General features: G+C 36.6%; 1 pseudogene; it reads right to left on the bottom strand.

Annotated features, from left to right (window-relative positions):
• Positions 1-11,122: 11,122 nt before the first annotated feature.
• LOC128248946 (5S ribosomal RNA) lies at positions 11,123-11,241 on the bottom strand (annotated as a pseudogene).
• Between the last annotated feature and the right edge of the window lie 5,496 nt (positions 11,242-16,737).

Genomic DNA, 16,737 nt, shown 5'->3' with positions numbered 1-16,737 from the left:
TACCATTTTTCCCCTTTATGTGCTTACTCCGGTTTATATATAAACATATATATATTCTTTTATTCTTTTACTTATTTCAGTCATTTGACTTCGGCCATGCTGGAGCACCACCTTTATAGTTGAACAAATCGACCCCATATATATATAGTAGAAACAGAGTGAATTAAGTTGACACTCAGGAAAATTGGAAAATGCTTTTAACGTTTCGAGCCAACGCACTTCTGCAGAAAGGACATACGAGAAAAGAAGAAAGCCAGATAGAAGAAGTAAAAGTGCCTGCATTAAATGGTCATCTCATCCAGGATGACCAGAAGAGAAATGGGCATAGGCGTGGATGGCCAAGGAGACAACAGCGACCTAGCATATGTATTTGAGCAAGAACGTGTGTATATATGAAGCTAAAGTTTGCCTGTGTATGCGTGTATTGGAGCGCGTGAGCGTCTATATGTGAGCAAGCACATGTGTATATGAAGTCTGTGTGCGGCTGTGTACGTGCGTGTATGAAGTAGTGTATATTCTGTGTGTTCATGCGTGTATATACGCGTGTGTATGCGTGTGCGAAGCTATCCAACTTATGTATGTGTGTATGAGACTCAGATGTGTGGGTGTGGAAGCGCTCGTTTATGTATGAATCTATACTGTGTATGTTGCGCGTGTGTGTGAGTAAATAAGTGTGTGTAAGTGTATACGTGTGCATGAGTGCATGCGTGTACACTGGTTGTGTATATGTGTGTGAGAGGCTATCTGTCTATTTATCTCTGTGTGTGTGTATATATATACATATATATATATATATATATATATATATATATAAGTGCGTGTGTGTGTGTGTGTGTGTATAAATAATACATAGGCACACACTCTCTCTCTCTCACACACACACGCATATCTATATACATATATATATGTATGTATATATATATATGTCTAAATAGATAGATATTGATGGATCATGTACATTATATCTTCCTCTCTCTCTATGTATGTAATTACATATATACACGCGTTTTGTACACACATATATACAGGTATAATTACACACCAGTGTTCTTACACATACATACTCACATACAGTAATACATACACTGACAGTCTAACGCACTCACACAGACACAGATGCTCGCACATCAGCGCGTTTCTATTCAGAATGGTTTACCGTATGTGAAAGCACAGTTTTCCTAGCTATGTTGGATGATGACTACTTAATAATTGTCTATTTAGATATATCCTTTGATTAAATGACGAGTGGGCGGCCAGGTAGATAGAGAGAAAAATATAAACTGGAAGACATATGGATAAACAAATATATTTTCAATGGCAAAACTACTACAATGCCATCCCATATATGGCCATATAGTAGAAATTGTCTCCTCCACGAACTAACAGCCACAAACTAAACACATAAATTAAAGTCTACAATAATCATTAACTTCTGAGTTCGGAATTACATATCTCCTCTATCTCTTCCTCTTCCTTTCTCTCTCTCCTCGTCTCTCTCTCTCTTTATATATATGTATGTTTGTGTGTTTTTGTCAATGTACATACATACATACATGCATACATACATACATACATACATACATACTTACATACATACATACATACATATACATACATATACATATACATACATACATATATATATATATATATATATATATATATATATATATATATATGGAATCCAGTGGTTAGAGCAGCGGACTCGCGCTCGTAGGATCGCGGTTTCGATTCCCATACCGGGTGTTGTGAGTTTTTATTGAGCGAAAACACCTAAAGCTCCACGAGGCTCCGGCTGTGGATGGTAGCGAACCCCGTTGTATTCTTTCACCACAACTTTCTCTCACTCTTTCTTCTTGTTTCTGTTGTATCTGCATTTTAAAGGGCCAGCCTTGTCCCACTCTGTGTCACGTTGAATCTGTGTGTTGTGTTCTTGAGCAAGACACTTTATTTCACGTTGCTCCAGTTAACTCAGATGTAGAGATGAGTTGTGATATCACTGGTGCCAAGATGTATCAGACTTTGCCTTCCCCTTGGATAACATTTGTGGTGTGGAGAGGGAGAGACTTGTGCCTCAGAGGGGAACTTTCTAGATGCAATCCCATAGTCATTCATAATCAAAGGGGGTCTTTACCCTATGTACATATAATGGCATGGGGAGAGGAGGCTGGTATGCATGGATGACTGCTGGTCTTCCATAAACAACCTTACTCAGACTTGTGCCTCAGAGGGTAACTTTCTAGGTGCGTTCCCATGGTCATTCATGACCAAAGGAGGGCTCCACCCTTTTTACTTTTAATCTATTGTAAGGCAATAAATATTTTTCTTTAGAAAATTAGTACAGGTGCAGGGGTGGCTGTGTGGTAAATAGCTTGCTTACCAACCACATGGCTCCGGGTTATGTCCCACTGCGTGGCACCTTGGGCAAGTGTCTTCTACTATAGCTTCGGGCTGGCCCCAACTAGAGGCCACTGCATTGTACCACAGGCACCTTCCAACTCATCTGATGTCAGGACCAGATACTGCAATAGATTAGGGTTCAAAGGCTCGGCTCTTCAATGCCTTGCCAAAAAAATTAAGAAACCTACACAACTTGGAAGTGGATGTCTTTGAAAAGGAACTGGATATTCTGCTGTCTGCAACACCAGACGAACCAAAGTCCTGGCACGAAATCCAGATGAAGGCAAAAGTGTCAAAGTCGGCCATACACCAAATGGGCTAGCAACGAGCGGAAAAAAAGCTAATTTAGGAGTTGTGATATGAAACCCCATCATCTTGAAAAAATCAACCACACAACAAAGATGTGGAAAAGATACAAGATACAAAATCATAGTGGTGCTCCAGCATGACCGCAGCCGTATGGCTGAAAACGAATAAAGTTAAAGAAATGAAATATATATATATATATATATATATATATATATATATATATATATATATATACATATACATATATATATATATATACATATATGCACAGCTAAACACACACACACACACACACACACACACATACACACACACACACACACGCACATACCCATGAATATACATTTTCCCGGAACTGCTGACTAACAACCATACTATACTGCTCCGTGAATGTCATTGACCTCAAGATGATAAACCTAATTACAAAGCTATCCATGCATGAAGAAATTCTAACCATTAGCACTTCAATTTTTTACTGATATAATCAATAATAATTCTCAATGCCACCACAACCTGACATACAAAATAATTATCCTTCAACACAACAAACGTTACCCAAGAAAATTTTAACTTAAGAAACACTTTATAAAGACAAGAAGAAATTAAATGACTTACAGTCCGATAATGGGCTATCGGACTATTCTTGTTAAAGAATATATATATATATATATATATATATATATATATATATATATATATTCGTGTGTGTGTCTGTGTCTGTGCATGTACCCCTGCCACCGTTTAAACAACCGATGCTGGTGTCTTTATGTATCTTAGCAGTTCGGCAAATGAAACCGATAGAATAAGTACTAGGCTGAGAAACAATAAGTCCTAGGGTCGATTTCTTCGACTAAGATCCCTTAGGGAGGTGCTCCATCATGGCCACAATCAAATAACTGAAACAAGTCAAAGAATAAAAGAATAAAAGAATACGTATGCGTATTAGATATACATAGTCAGAGCTCGCTGTGATTCCGACATGTGACTGAATCCTAAACGTACAGCCATTAACTTCATGGCCACCCCAAATTAAATGCACACTATCTTGAATCAGTCGGCAATAAATGCATTTGCAGCAAAATATCGCGTGCGGCAAAAGTTCTTGCAATTTCAGGTATTCTACATTAAATCTCGTCAATAAACGTAGTCACTGCCGTATCCAGAGCTACCAATTATATCAGCCTTAAAATTATGTCAAGAAATGAATTTCGAAGCGGCCATCTCAGGTTGATCTCTATGTAATTTTGGTCGGCTGAACGTAGTGATTAAGTACTTTTTATTAAATTGAAGTCAATCATATTGAATATACAACGCGCTCCATTACACACACAGATAGATAGATCGATAGATAGATCGATAGATAGATCGATAGATTGATAACAAAAGTGTATTGAAGAGCATTTCAAAATCACTACACTTGCTTCTACACATTGTTATACCCGTAGTACATCGGCAAGATGATATGCTTAACATATTGTGTAATCACTATCAGCCATAAAAAGTGTAACGTGTGTTTCTTTAGGTGATTATTTTAAATAAGTTCTTCGTTAAATCATAATTTCATTTTACTCTGTATAAGAATGAATGCCCAGTGTGATGTACTATTTCAACAATTTGCCGACGAAGCTAATGTCATTAATTTAGTAACAGGTGAAACATAAGCATCGTCCAAATATAAAATACAGAAACAAAGAAATAGTCAGAAAAAGTGTATGTATGTAGGAGGGGTGTATAAAAAGTATTGAGCCTTCAAGGCCGGTGAGCCTTATACCTTCATCACAAGTCTTGTACCATGTTTTGTGTCTTTGATTTTCAAGACTTTTCATACACCCCTCATATGTATGTATTTATATATGAACATGTAAGTGCGGGTATGCAATTTGTTCATTGTGATAAATATAACTCCAAACCAAATTTAAAAATTAACGTCATAATTGTGCAGTAGTTAAAAGGTTTGTTTTTTTTTCTCTTAAGCGTCGAATGCTGTAAATGTTTCGCTCTTAACCAGAGTCCATCATAGGTTTAACAGAGAATTAATATTTGTGCTTATGTAAATGAGTTTCGGGAGAGGGGATTCTACGCTATTATGAAAGTGTCTAATTTAAAAAAAAAAAAATCTTTTGGTGTATTGCCGGTGGGTAGAGTTGATCAAAAGCATCTAATATAAGAATTTTAAAAAGATGCTTGGGTGCGCGATGCCGAAATTAAAATAGTTAAAATATGAAATTCCGTAGAGACCGAAGTTGTAAGAATAGCAAAAGGGCTTGTTTATGTAGATGCGTTGTTTTCTCTATCTTCAACTAATGAGAAAAAATTATAAGGAAATTTTGTTTATTACTTGGTTGGTTAGCATTATAACGGATGTATTAGTGGTGTGTAAAATATACGTTAGGTTATTCCTTTTCATTTCACGTGTTTACTCATTTGGTTATTCTATTTAACGTTGTGTTTATATAAGCATATTGCAGGATGGGTTTGAGAAGAGAAGAAAACATTGATAAAGGGGTGAAGTAGGAGGTGATAGGACTTAACATGCTCTCGTTGCTTGAATGTTTGTGCATAAATTGTCAGAAGAACTCTAGGAATTCAGTTGGGTGTTTCGTGACGTGGAGCGGATATTTAATAACAGCAAACTTACTGGTGTTGTTTAAAGAGATGAATGGATTTGAGGTGGTGGAAATAAAAAGAAAACAGGTTTCGATTAATGTGTGATTCGTGTGATGAGTTCAAGGATGGCCTTTGATGTGAGAGAGACGGAAAGGTTTATTTGTACTACTTTAGTATTGTTGTCTGTCGGCGTTATATGTGAAATAAATTGGTGATTCTTTTTGCATTATATTTCTGCCTTGGCAAGTGAGTGTTTAAAAATGTATTAATAATTTGTAGACATATGCATTTTAGCTTTGTAATTCGTCTATTGGGTTTTCTATTTTTTCTATTCAGACTGATTTGGTGAAGTTATTATTGTTTAATGCATTATGTCCCTGCATTATGTTATATAAATTTTAAGTGGTTTGAACTGAGTTTATTTTTTCTGGAAGCATTTTTAAGACTTAGACTTAGAATTGTTTTGATAGAGTGCATTATTAGAAAGAGTTAATTCAATTTAAGCTGAATACTGAACTGTGTACTTTCCTCGCATCTATATGCATTGACATACGGCACCAATATACCTACTCCCACCCGCTCGCAGCTGAAAACTTCTACATAAAGAAAATAAAAATTTGAAAAATAAATATACAGCTTACATACACAAAAAAAACATACATATATGCTTCTTTACACTCATGCAAAAGACACCCACTCACACATACATATGCACAAATGTATCATATATACGTATATACATACGTCCGCATATATAAATATACATATGAATATATATATATATATATGTGAATATATATATATATATATATATATATATATATATATATATATATATATATATATAATATATGTATGTGTGTGTGTGTGAACACACACACATACGCATATGTATATTCCATCTTCCGTCTTTCATTTGCTATATATATATATATATATATATATATATATATACAAATTTTAGTATCTGGGCAAAGTCATTATGCCAATATTAATAACACACGCACTGATTCAATTCTATTCGTTTATTGTTAGATAATTGGTTTAATATCCAATTAACTAATTGATTGTTTGTTTAACTTGGTTAAGCAGAAAGTCGTTTGTTTTGTTGATTTACATCGATTGTCCTACCCTTTGAACGAGCGTCATGTCTAAGGTATGTATGACTATTGGAGGGGGACAGAACTAGACCAGCGGTTTGCTGGTACTAATTTTCAGTTTAGTAAACTGGAGCTTAGTAAATTGGAGTAATGCTGCCAGCATGTATATGTACAATTTTATGTGCGTTGATAGTAGCAACAGGTTCCTTCAGCTCTTATTTCTAGCAGTGTAGGTATTCTTACACCATCAGCAAATTTGGTTTACAGCTGTCCCCTGTAGTCATTTTGACGTACATTATTGATAGGTTTACTCAAATTCATCTACTGAGGTGAATTGAACCACCTTAGAAAATTAATGCTATTTTCGTATGACAAGCAGAGCACTTGAAATGACAAGCAGAGCACTTGAGGAATGGCTATAGTTATGTGTGTGTGTGTGTGTGTGTGTGTGTGTGTGTGTGTGTGTGTGTGTGCGTGCGTGCCCGTGAGTGCGTGTGTATGTATATAGGTTTGTATGTATAAATATATATACATGCATACATGTATGAGTATGGAAACGGACTGGAAGCAGACAATTTAATTCTATTTTCTAAAATTGAAGGGAATGTCATAGATGCAATCCTTTTTTTATTGTAGATCTGCTCGAACAGGGTTCTTTTCAGAAGTAAAGGACATCATACAAGAGATAATGCTCATAAAAACTGCACGTAAATTAATCTAAATAAATATAACGGAAATACGTAAAACTCTGGACAATTTCAATACACACGGGTCTGCGGTCGCAGTTTATTTGGCACTCTACCAATTCTGCTTTCATTTACACTTTGAATAACAAATATTGTTTATACTGGTACACAAGCAAAAGTTTGTATTGAATCCCAGAAGGTTACTGACGAAGCCAAGAAATTACTGGTATTTTAATTAACCACGATAAATGAAAGAGGAATTCAGTACCATCGGGAATCGAACACAGAATGCAGAATTCCGAGATTATACAGTGTAAGGTATTCTCCACTGTGTCTGTAAATATACTAAGTTTCTGTATGTTTGTGTTGCTGCATAATTTTAGGGTCTTGCAGCGTACTTTTCGTTATGTACTCTTATTATGAATAGAATTATAAAAGTGCTGAATAAAAAAAAAAAAATATAACTGGAACTAACAAGATTATTTGGGTTGTAGCTATGGTTTCTGCGGATAGAGTTGGATACAAAAGAAGAGAACAATCAGAACTTAAAGAACCATATTGACATAGAAGAATTTGTGAGAAACAAAGTTAAAAAGATATTTCGGACAAGTTGATAGATTGAGTGAGAGGGGAATTGCAGAACGAAAGCATAAGAATAATGCTGGAAAGAACAAACAGAATAAGAGATAAAGGGTATGGTGTGAAATTGGAAGAATTGAAACAAAGAGTAGTAGCAATCAAAGCAAAACGCGAAAGATATGAGAATAGAACAAAACAATTCAGGCAAAACAGATTGTTTAAAGTAAATCAGAAGAAACTGTTTCGGGAACGAGATGCGCAATTACACGTAACAGTGAAACCAGATGCAGGGGAAAGCCGGACATTCTGGAGCAAAATTATGAAGCGGAGTGTCTGCATGAAACCGAAGATAGGTTAAGAAATATAGAAGGCCAAGAAGACATAAAAATAACTAAAGAAATAGTAAAAAAAGCTCTTAAGAAAATAATGACCATATCAAAATATACACTAGATATCATCAAACTAAATGACTTGATCTTCTCAACAGCTGAGTAAGGAAACTGGACTTGACCCTTACAAGGAAAAAAGATCCCAGCAAAATCTCAAACTCCGAAATGGAAATAGACCATAATAAATAAAATTCAAAAACAAAAGAAAGACTTATCACTACTTTGTGAATTAGAGAAAACAGGTTCATATATGAAAAATAAAAGAAAAGGCCCACAAAACAAAACAACATAAAAAATATCTGCGAGGTAAAAGAAAAAAATTAAACAGGGCATAGTAGCAAAAACTTTCCGCATAAAACGGTATGAAAAACGGGAACTCTCCTTCCAACTAAACAGAATTCAAAATAAACAAAAATATATATATATATAGAAAGTTAAACAAAAAAACTATATCAATAGATGCCAGCTGCGATTCAGTCATACTGTGGGAGGCAATATGGAGGAAACCAAAAAAAAAAAAAAAAAAATACACATCAAAAATGCTCAGTGGATTAGTAGGGAAGGAAGAACACAATAGAGCAAATGTGAAAATGCAAAGACCTCGAAATTGATGTATTCAAAATGTGAGGCATGAAGGTAAAAACAATACCAATAATAATTGGTGCATGCTATAAAAATTTATAGGCAATTAATACATTAAATTAATAACAATGTACGTGTGTATTGTGTTGACGAAGGAAGAAAGCTTATGTTTGCTTTAATCCAGAAATTGGAACCAATTCAAAATTAACAATTATAATCTCAGTTCAGATCCCGCTATGGTGGACTTCACTTTTCAACTGAACAGTATACATTTTTTCTCACGTTCCTCTGAGTTCTGGTTTCAAATCCTGTCAAGATGAACTTGCACCTCATCATCCCCCACCCCTAATCAAAAGATGTAGTACCAAATTTATCGACACCAATCTAGGTGGTTTCAGTTTTAAACCCAGAACACCTTCTATGGACAAATTTCTTCTACCATAGCCTGGGACAGTTGAAAGCCTTATAGATGATACTTAGGTATATGGGAACTGTTGTTCTTGGTTGATAGACTTAGTCAGTTACTCAGTTTAATTTCATTAAATATTCCCTGTGTGATTTTAGCGAACTCCACACACTGTTCAAACCATTAGGATTGGGTCTCTTTCCTGGAGGTAACATCTCTCTTCTTACCTGAATACTGAAAGCCGCCCTTCCTATTGTGACTTAGCCATTAAAAAATTGTCCTGTTTCCTTTTAATTTTTGAATGAATTTTAGTAGATACTGTGTTGGGAAATTCAGTATAAAAGGGGAGGTGTTCATAATAAGTTTTAGAAAGTGAAAAACAGCAAGAAAAGAAGAGAGAGACATAGACAGAGGGAAGAGAATCAGAGAGAAAGAAAGGGAGTGTGACAGAATGTCACATTCTCACAGTCATAGACACAATACGCCCGTATATTCTTTTGCAGACAGGAAAAGAGTGTGAGTCTGCGAATGAGTTAGGAGTCTCGAGGCGATCCTTTCCGGAACGTAGAGAAGCAGACGTATATATAGGTTTACATACACAAGCAAGCAGAGCGAGACAACTACACATTCACATATATTTACTCAGAAACACACACACACACCTACACGTTTCTTTTTATTTGTGTTTGTATATGTATTTGTGTCTGTCTGCCTATCTATGCATCTATCTTTCTTTCTTTCTCCATATATCTTTATTTGCCTATTTCCAGCAATCCCTCAATCCCCTTTTATATATTAAATGACTAATAATATCTTTTCTCTGTTTGCTTGTAATTAGGAATAGAGAAATAAATCACGATTTCCTATCCTCGAAAACTTCTTTCATCCTCTCTCCACCTCTCTCTTTATATTATCATGTTTCAAAATAGATTTAAACATTCGCATCTTTGGTAAATTCGACAAAGCTGTAGGCTATAGGCTGGTACTTTGAACTTGATAACTAAAAAGAGATATAAATATGTAACAAACAGTCTTCTTGGAAACGATATGTCTAAGTGATATAAAATGGATCTGTCCAGATGGATAAGAGGGAGGGGTAAAGCGAACTGTCCAGACATCATTATCGGTGATGAGAGCAAAAATGTCTCATAGACAGCTCGATCCCTTCTGTCCTAAGCATTGACTGGACATTAGATGAATTAACAAAACAATACTGAAAAATAAGGACGTATTACCTTGAAACTACTAGTAAAAGCTAAAAACAGCTAAAATAGAACTAAAGAAAACCATGCTAAAAAGATGACAGGAAAAGTCTCTACTTGACAAATATCTGAAAAAAAGAAAGAGTGAGAAAGCGTAGGTCTCGACGGCAAAATGTTAGAATTTTAATAGAAGCAAAGTTTTTCCATTTAGAAAAAAACCTCCATAAACATGTAATGAAGCAGAATATATATAAATATTTGCATTATATGTGAAGGTGGGGAAAACAATCACACTGTTTTGGCTATCGAGTCTCTGCTAAGAGGGAATATTTATATAGGCACGACAGTATTGAAACTTTTACATTTGGAAATTACACAAGGATTATGAAATATCAATATAAAGGAGATGATATTAAACATCCTGCAGAAACTACTCCAGGGAATGAGAAATCCACCGTCCTCAGGGATATCCCAATCTATAGACATCTATAGTCATCCGGGTAATTGTTATGAAGAACACATAAGAAAGAATATGCTTCCTAAATCCCAACAGTTTCAATCCTAGCAAACGATAATGTATTTTTTAAGTAAACGAAAAACTTATCTCGATATATAGATATATAAATAGAGATAACCGGAATTTGGGGACTAAAATCAGAAATAATCTCTGAGATGTCAATGTGTGCCTTAGGAAGGACTGAAAATATGCAAACACGAAAACACAAGACTCAATAGAACTACAGATATATTGAGCAGAGTATTCTATCCTGAATACTCTGCATAATATTCTTTTATTCTTTTAATTGTTCCAGTCATTTGACTGTGGTCATGCTGGAGCACCGCCTTTAAAAGGGATGAAAGACGTTTACAGCACCTAGGTTTCCCAAGCAGTCACCCATCTAAGTACTAACTAGGCTCGACATTGCTTAACTTCGGTGATTGGACGAGAACCGATGTTTTCAACGCGATACAGCCGTCAGCTATATGATCTTGGTTCTCTTCTGCTCGTAACACGACGATGGAGTGGGCTGTTAGTCGTTACGATCAAAGGACGGATTGCTAAATCACGTGTGTTTCGAGGACCAGGTGACCTCCTCCACCATTTCTGGAGATGGGATTGATGAGGCTTTGGAAATTTAAGTCTCTTAGTCTCCTTGCTACCTCCGTTGCTTTCCACTGTTTTCTTCCCTTCACCTTTTTTGGACTTAACTGTTCCTCAGAGCTAAATGCATTTAGAGACCTTTTTTTTTTTTACAACCACATATGTAGCAACAGGCGTTTTGCTCTCTACCATCAGTATGATGCCCGTTGTCTCCACACTCTAAAGGGTCACAACCCCGATACGGACTTCTGGTTTACAGATTTTATGAAAGTTTGTGAGTCCATCGTGACTCCACTCAACAACATTTTACCGCTGCGCTGACCAACCACCAAAGGTTCGATACAAAGTTAGCAATAAAGTTACGAATTAGTAACACGATATCGCAAGTGCCAGTCTTTGCAGGGAAAATGTTTATATCCAAAGCCTCTACTGGGATTGTCACGCGTGCAAACAGTAAACCCATTTGTAACATTCTTAATGTTTTGGCTTCACGCTGTACGCGGGTGTGAGCGAATGTTATTGGCAAAAGATGTTTTCAATGACAATGTCATCAATATTCTTTTTTATTCTTTTAAAGAACAAGGAAATACTTTTGGGAAAGTACTTTTTGTTTTTCTTTTCTGCACATGGTGTTCAGCAGTCTCTATGCTACAACTTTTTTTTTCTTTTCATGTGGGTGGATGGTATATTTTGTAGTCACTTTTACTGCACCAAGGAATAAAATTTGAATAGAAATATAATAAATAAGCGATAAAAACGAGAAGACAGAGTTGTTAGGCAATATATAAATACATACGCGCACACACACACACACACACACACACACACATATATATATGCATGTGTGTGTGTGTTTGCGTGCGTGCATGTGTGTGTGTGTGTGTGCGTGCGTAATGAATAAATGCATATGCATACAATTAAGACAATATTCTTGGTCAGCTGAAACGCGAAGAGCTCACGCTTCAGCTGGCCATAATTAACAATAAACAATTATCCTGTATACACTCAACAGACAAGCTACACTGTGTTGCAGATATCAGCGCTGATCCACTGGCTGCTGATATTGATAAACTTAATTCACAGACCGTGAACATATTGATCATTCTCCTCCAGTGAGCAATCCATTTGTTATCGCTTCAGACCAGTGTGGAGTTAAGCGACTCCTTTGGGACAGATTTCTCTCCCGCTTCTGTATTTTCTGGCATTTATTTCCTTCGCTAACAGACTTTCTCTCCTCATCAATCTCCATTGTTTCCTTTTCGTCACAAAATGATGGATTGAGTAAGTTCTTTGGTTTTATCAGCTGCAAACGTTGGTGTTGCAGCAACCTCTAAGAACTCATCTCCTGTTTTTAATGGTTTTGCAGTTTTCCACCTCCAGTTTTTCTTCAGATTTTTCATTTTTTCAGGACAGAAAGCCCTGAAATTTCTCTGACTGCCACACATTTAGTAACTAGGTTGTTTGCCTTGCCTTGTAAATCTCACTACTTTTATTTCTAGACTCTTTACAAGGCATAATTGCTGAATAATCTTTCGGTTTCCGAGGCCATTGAGACTAGTGTGTACATACCAACCTCTTCAAACCTGATATCATTCTTATTTACCCCTTCGACTCCTCCGAACCAATTTGCTCTAGATGCATACTGGATGTGATGCCATCCATCCGGGCAGGATGGAGCCTTTTTAACGACATACAGGGATAAATTCTTGTTTTTTTTTTAAACAGTAGCAGCGAGAATTTCAGGTGAGAACAGTAGAGGTGCTCTTTTCTCCTGAATTTTCCCAAATCGGGCGGAGTCCTTCAGTTTGGCCTGCGTCTCCTCCAACGAGAAATTGTACAGACGAGAGTGCCATTGTTTTGTGTTTTAATCGAAAATCCAGATGAAAACCACTTCTCCATTTGATCGGCTAGAAAATCATTAAGATATTAAGATATTGTCTTAACATGAAACCAATAGTAGCCTTATTACACAAATAAAGAATATTTATCCACTAATGCGGTGTTGAGTACTCGTTCTCTTTGTTCGGCATTTGCATGTGTGTATGTGTGTGTGTGTACTGTTGTTCTACATTTCTTTTCAAAAACTTTTCTTGTAACACAGTGTGAACCTTAGTCCACGTGACTGTTTTGCACATGTTGAGTCATTGCAATACTGTTAACATTCTTGCTATTGTTGACAGCGTTGTCCAAGCTATCGTCTTAGGTGTTATTATTCACATTCATGTTATTGTATAAATATATTATATTATAGAGTGTTTTAACACTCTCGACATCTCATACAATATTTTATTTCTCAAATCTAATTTCTTAGAGAGTCTTGTTTACATTCCTTTGTGTAATTAAGCTGGTCACTACCATTGTTGGAGCCTCTTCAGGCGGCCAGTTTCGAAGAAGCCATGTTTTAAAATTTTATTTTAAAATATCTTATGGCAAGAAAATTAAATTAAACAGTAAAAGTCCCATTCGAGCGGGAGAGAGATAGAGAGGGGAGACAGAGAGAGAGAGAGAGAGAGAGAGGGGGGGGGGAGAGAAAGAGAGAGAGAAATAAACTTCACCTACTGAAAACAGTTTGCAAAATAATGAAACTATAGAAAACACACCTCAACCACTTCAGATAGTCAAAACAGACACGACTATTTGCAAATCCAAATCAGCAGTGACAAAAATATTTGTTTCTGATTTAGGCTCAAAGCTAGCAGTTTTGATGGTGAGGGGTATTAATCGATATCATCATCTCCAATACTTAATTGCCCCAACTTCATCCTCAAGTAGTCTTGACAAAAAAATTTATAAATAAAAAAGCACACGAGAAATCCAAGTTATTTCTTCGCTGGTGAGATTGTTTCTAAAACTTATTACTTTTATTACCGATTTCAGCCAACCAAAGTTTTTATTATTGTTTTCATGCAGTGAGCAGGCAACTCCCGAAGTCTACATCCTTTATTGACTGTAGAACGACAGTTGACCGTAGAACGATATTTTATGTCCATTATAAAAAACCTCTTTAATAGTTTTGTAATAAATTTAACAATAGCTACTTTCAATGTTGAAGTATGTAGCGGATATAGGAGACAATCTGTCCCTCCTGCCTTGTGTGTTAAGAGACACAGTATGCCACTAACACACTTACTTGCTTGTCCTGCTCTTTCTTGAATAAGCGGTGAACAACGGAATTCCCACAATCGTCACCGTTACAACAATACAGCTCACGCCCTGAGCAAGCAGTGTTGCAGATGCTAATTCTCTGAGACCCTAAGCCGGTCAGGAGTAATCTGGTAGAATGACGAAGGAATTTTTCATTCGGCAACGCAATAAGTACACAGAACAAATTTGCTTATGGCAATAAAAATTGTAAGAGCTATTTGTGCGAGCGCTGTCATGGTGCTACTGGCAAAAGATGTATACAGATGTATAAATCGAAAAATTAAACACGAAATTAACATCTTATCTATGCCTGATCAAACTTAAGTTTTAACTATACTAATAATAGCAATCTTATCTACTAAAGGCATAAAACCTGAAATTTGTGTAGGGGGGACAAGTCGATTACATCGACTCCAGTAAGCAACTGGTTCTTAATTTATCGACTCCGAAAGGATAAAATGCGAAGTTGATCTCGGGAGAATTTGAACTCAGAACGTAGCGACGGTCCAGCGTGCTAACGATTCTGCCAACTCGCTGCCGGCTTACTCGCCGCCTTAATAATAATAATAATAATAATAATAATAATTTTTACTCTAAGCACAAGGCCCGAAATTTTGGGGGAGGGGGCCAGTCCATTAGATCGATCCCCAGTACGCAACTGGTAGTTAATTTATCGGCCCCGAAAGGATGGAAGGCAAAGTCGACCTCGGCGGAATTTGAACTCAGAACGTAACGGCAGACGAAATACTGCTAATCGTTTAGCCCGTCGTGCTAACGTTTCTTATTTTTTTATTGCCTACAAGGGGCTAAACATAGAAGGAACAAACAAGGACAGACAAAGGGATTGCGTCGATTATATCAACCCCAGTGCGTAACTGGTACTTAATTTATCGACCCCCGAAAGGATGAAAGGCAAAGTCGACGTCGGCGGAATTTGAACTCAGAACGTAGCGGCAGATGAAATACCACTAAGCATTTCGTCCGGTGTGCTAACGTTTCTGCCAGCTCGCCGCCGTCGTCGTATTGCAACCATTTTACAAAACTACCATTAACAAGTCTGAAGAAGAATTTAGAAAACCGTTACCCTATACACAATGAGAAATGTCATCACCGAGCAACTAACCACCCCACCGCCAGAACCAAGATATTCGTTTATGCAAAAAAACCGAAAAATGCTGGAAGATCGGTGTTGGGTGTTTGATATATAATTCGGTTGGAATATCATGATTCCTGAATATCGAAAATAAATATTTTTTCTTTCGATTTTAAGATCATTCAAGGCTATTTATTATTTTTTTTCTTCTTCTTCTTCTTCTTCTTCTTCTTCTTCTTCTTCTTCTTCTTCATCATCATCATCATCATCATCACCACCATCATCCGCCCCTTTTCCTTCTCCTCTTCCTTCTATGCCACTTCTTGCCATCCTCCTCCTCTCTCTCCGCCCCTCCTACCTCTTCACGTCACTGATCGATCTTTTTATTGTAAACATTTCCAGTTTGTACATGTTTGAAATGTCAACAAAGAAATTACAGTTATGACTTCAGGTGACATGATGTGACAATGTATTTAATGTCAAAATAAACTCACTGGCAGATGGTTTCCTTTGAATGGTTCTGTTTCCAGTTAGGAAAGCGAAGGTTGCTGACCAGCTCTTTGTAAACCTTTGTAATGTAGCAGAAATGTTTGTCAAATGCAGTGATTCCATCATCCATATGTGGAGAATAGAATCAAAAGCCTTTCTGCAACGAAGCTATACGGCCACAAGTGTTTGTTTTATATCTGTCAGCACATTTTTTCTCCGTTATAAGTCATTCGATACATACCTATTTTCACCTCTTATCACCTGCATGTTCATCAATCCTAGATATTTCTAGAAGAATTAATTATGGTAGCTTAGGTAAATCTTATTCAAGCCACCAAATAAAATTATAATTGCCTAAGAACCATTGCATTCATATTCATTGACGCAAGTGGTTCCCTACCTGTGGTCCGCAGACCCCTGGTAGTCTGCAGACCCTTGGTAGTCCGCAAAAGTAGTACTTGAGGGGGGGGGGGGGGGGTCAGTGAACTAAATTTAAAATTTCATACACGCGCACACACACACACACACACACACACATATATATAACTCTTCGAAACGCCAGTGTTTTAATGGTGGCAGCTGATGAAGGATATGTTCTCTATGTGGCCTGTGTGTTTTTTGTACCTTGTTTATCATTTTGTCCATGTTT

Source organism: Octopus bimaculoides, chromosome 10, assembly GCF_046866305.1.
Source record: "Octopus bimaculoides isolate indiv1 chromosome 10, ASM4686630v1, whole genome shotgun sequence".
Lineage (NCBI taxonomy): Eukaryota > Metazoa > Mollusca > Cephalopoda > Octopoda > Octopodidae > Octopus > Octopus bimaculoides.
The sequence above is the reverse complement of the archived record's forward strand: the minus strand, read 5'-3'. Positions and strand labels throughout refer to the sequence as shown.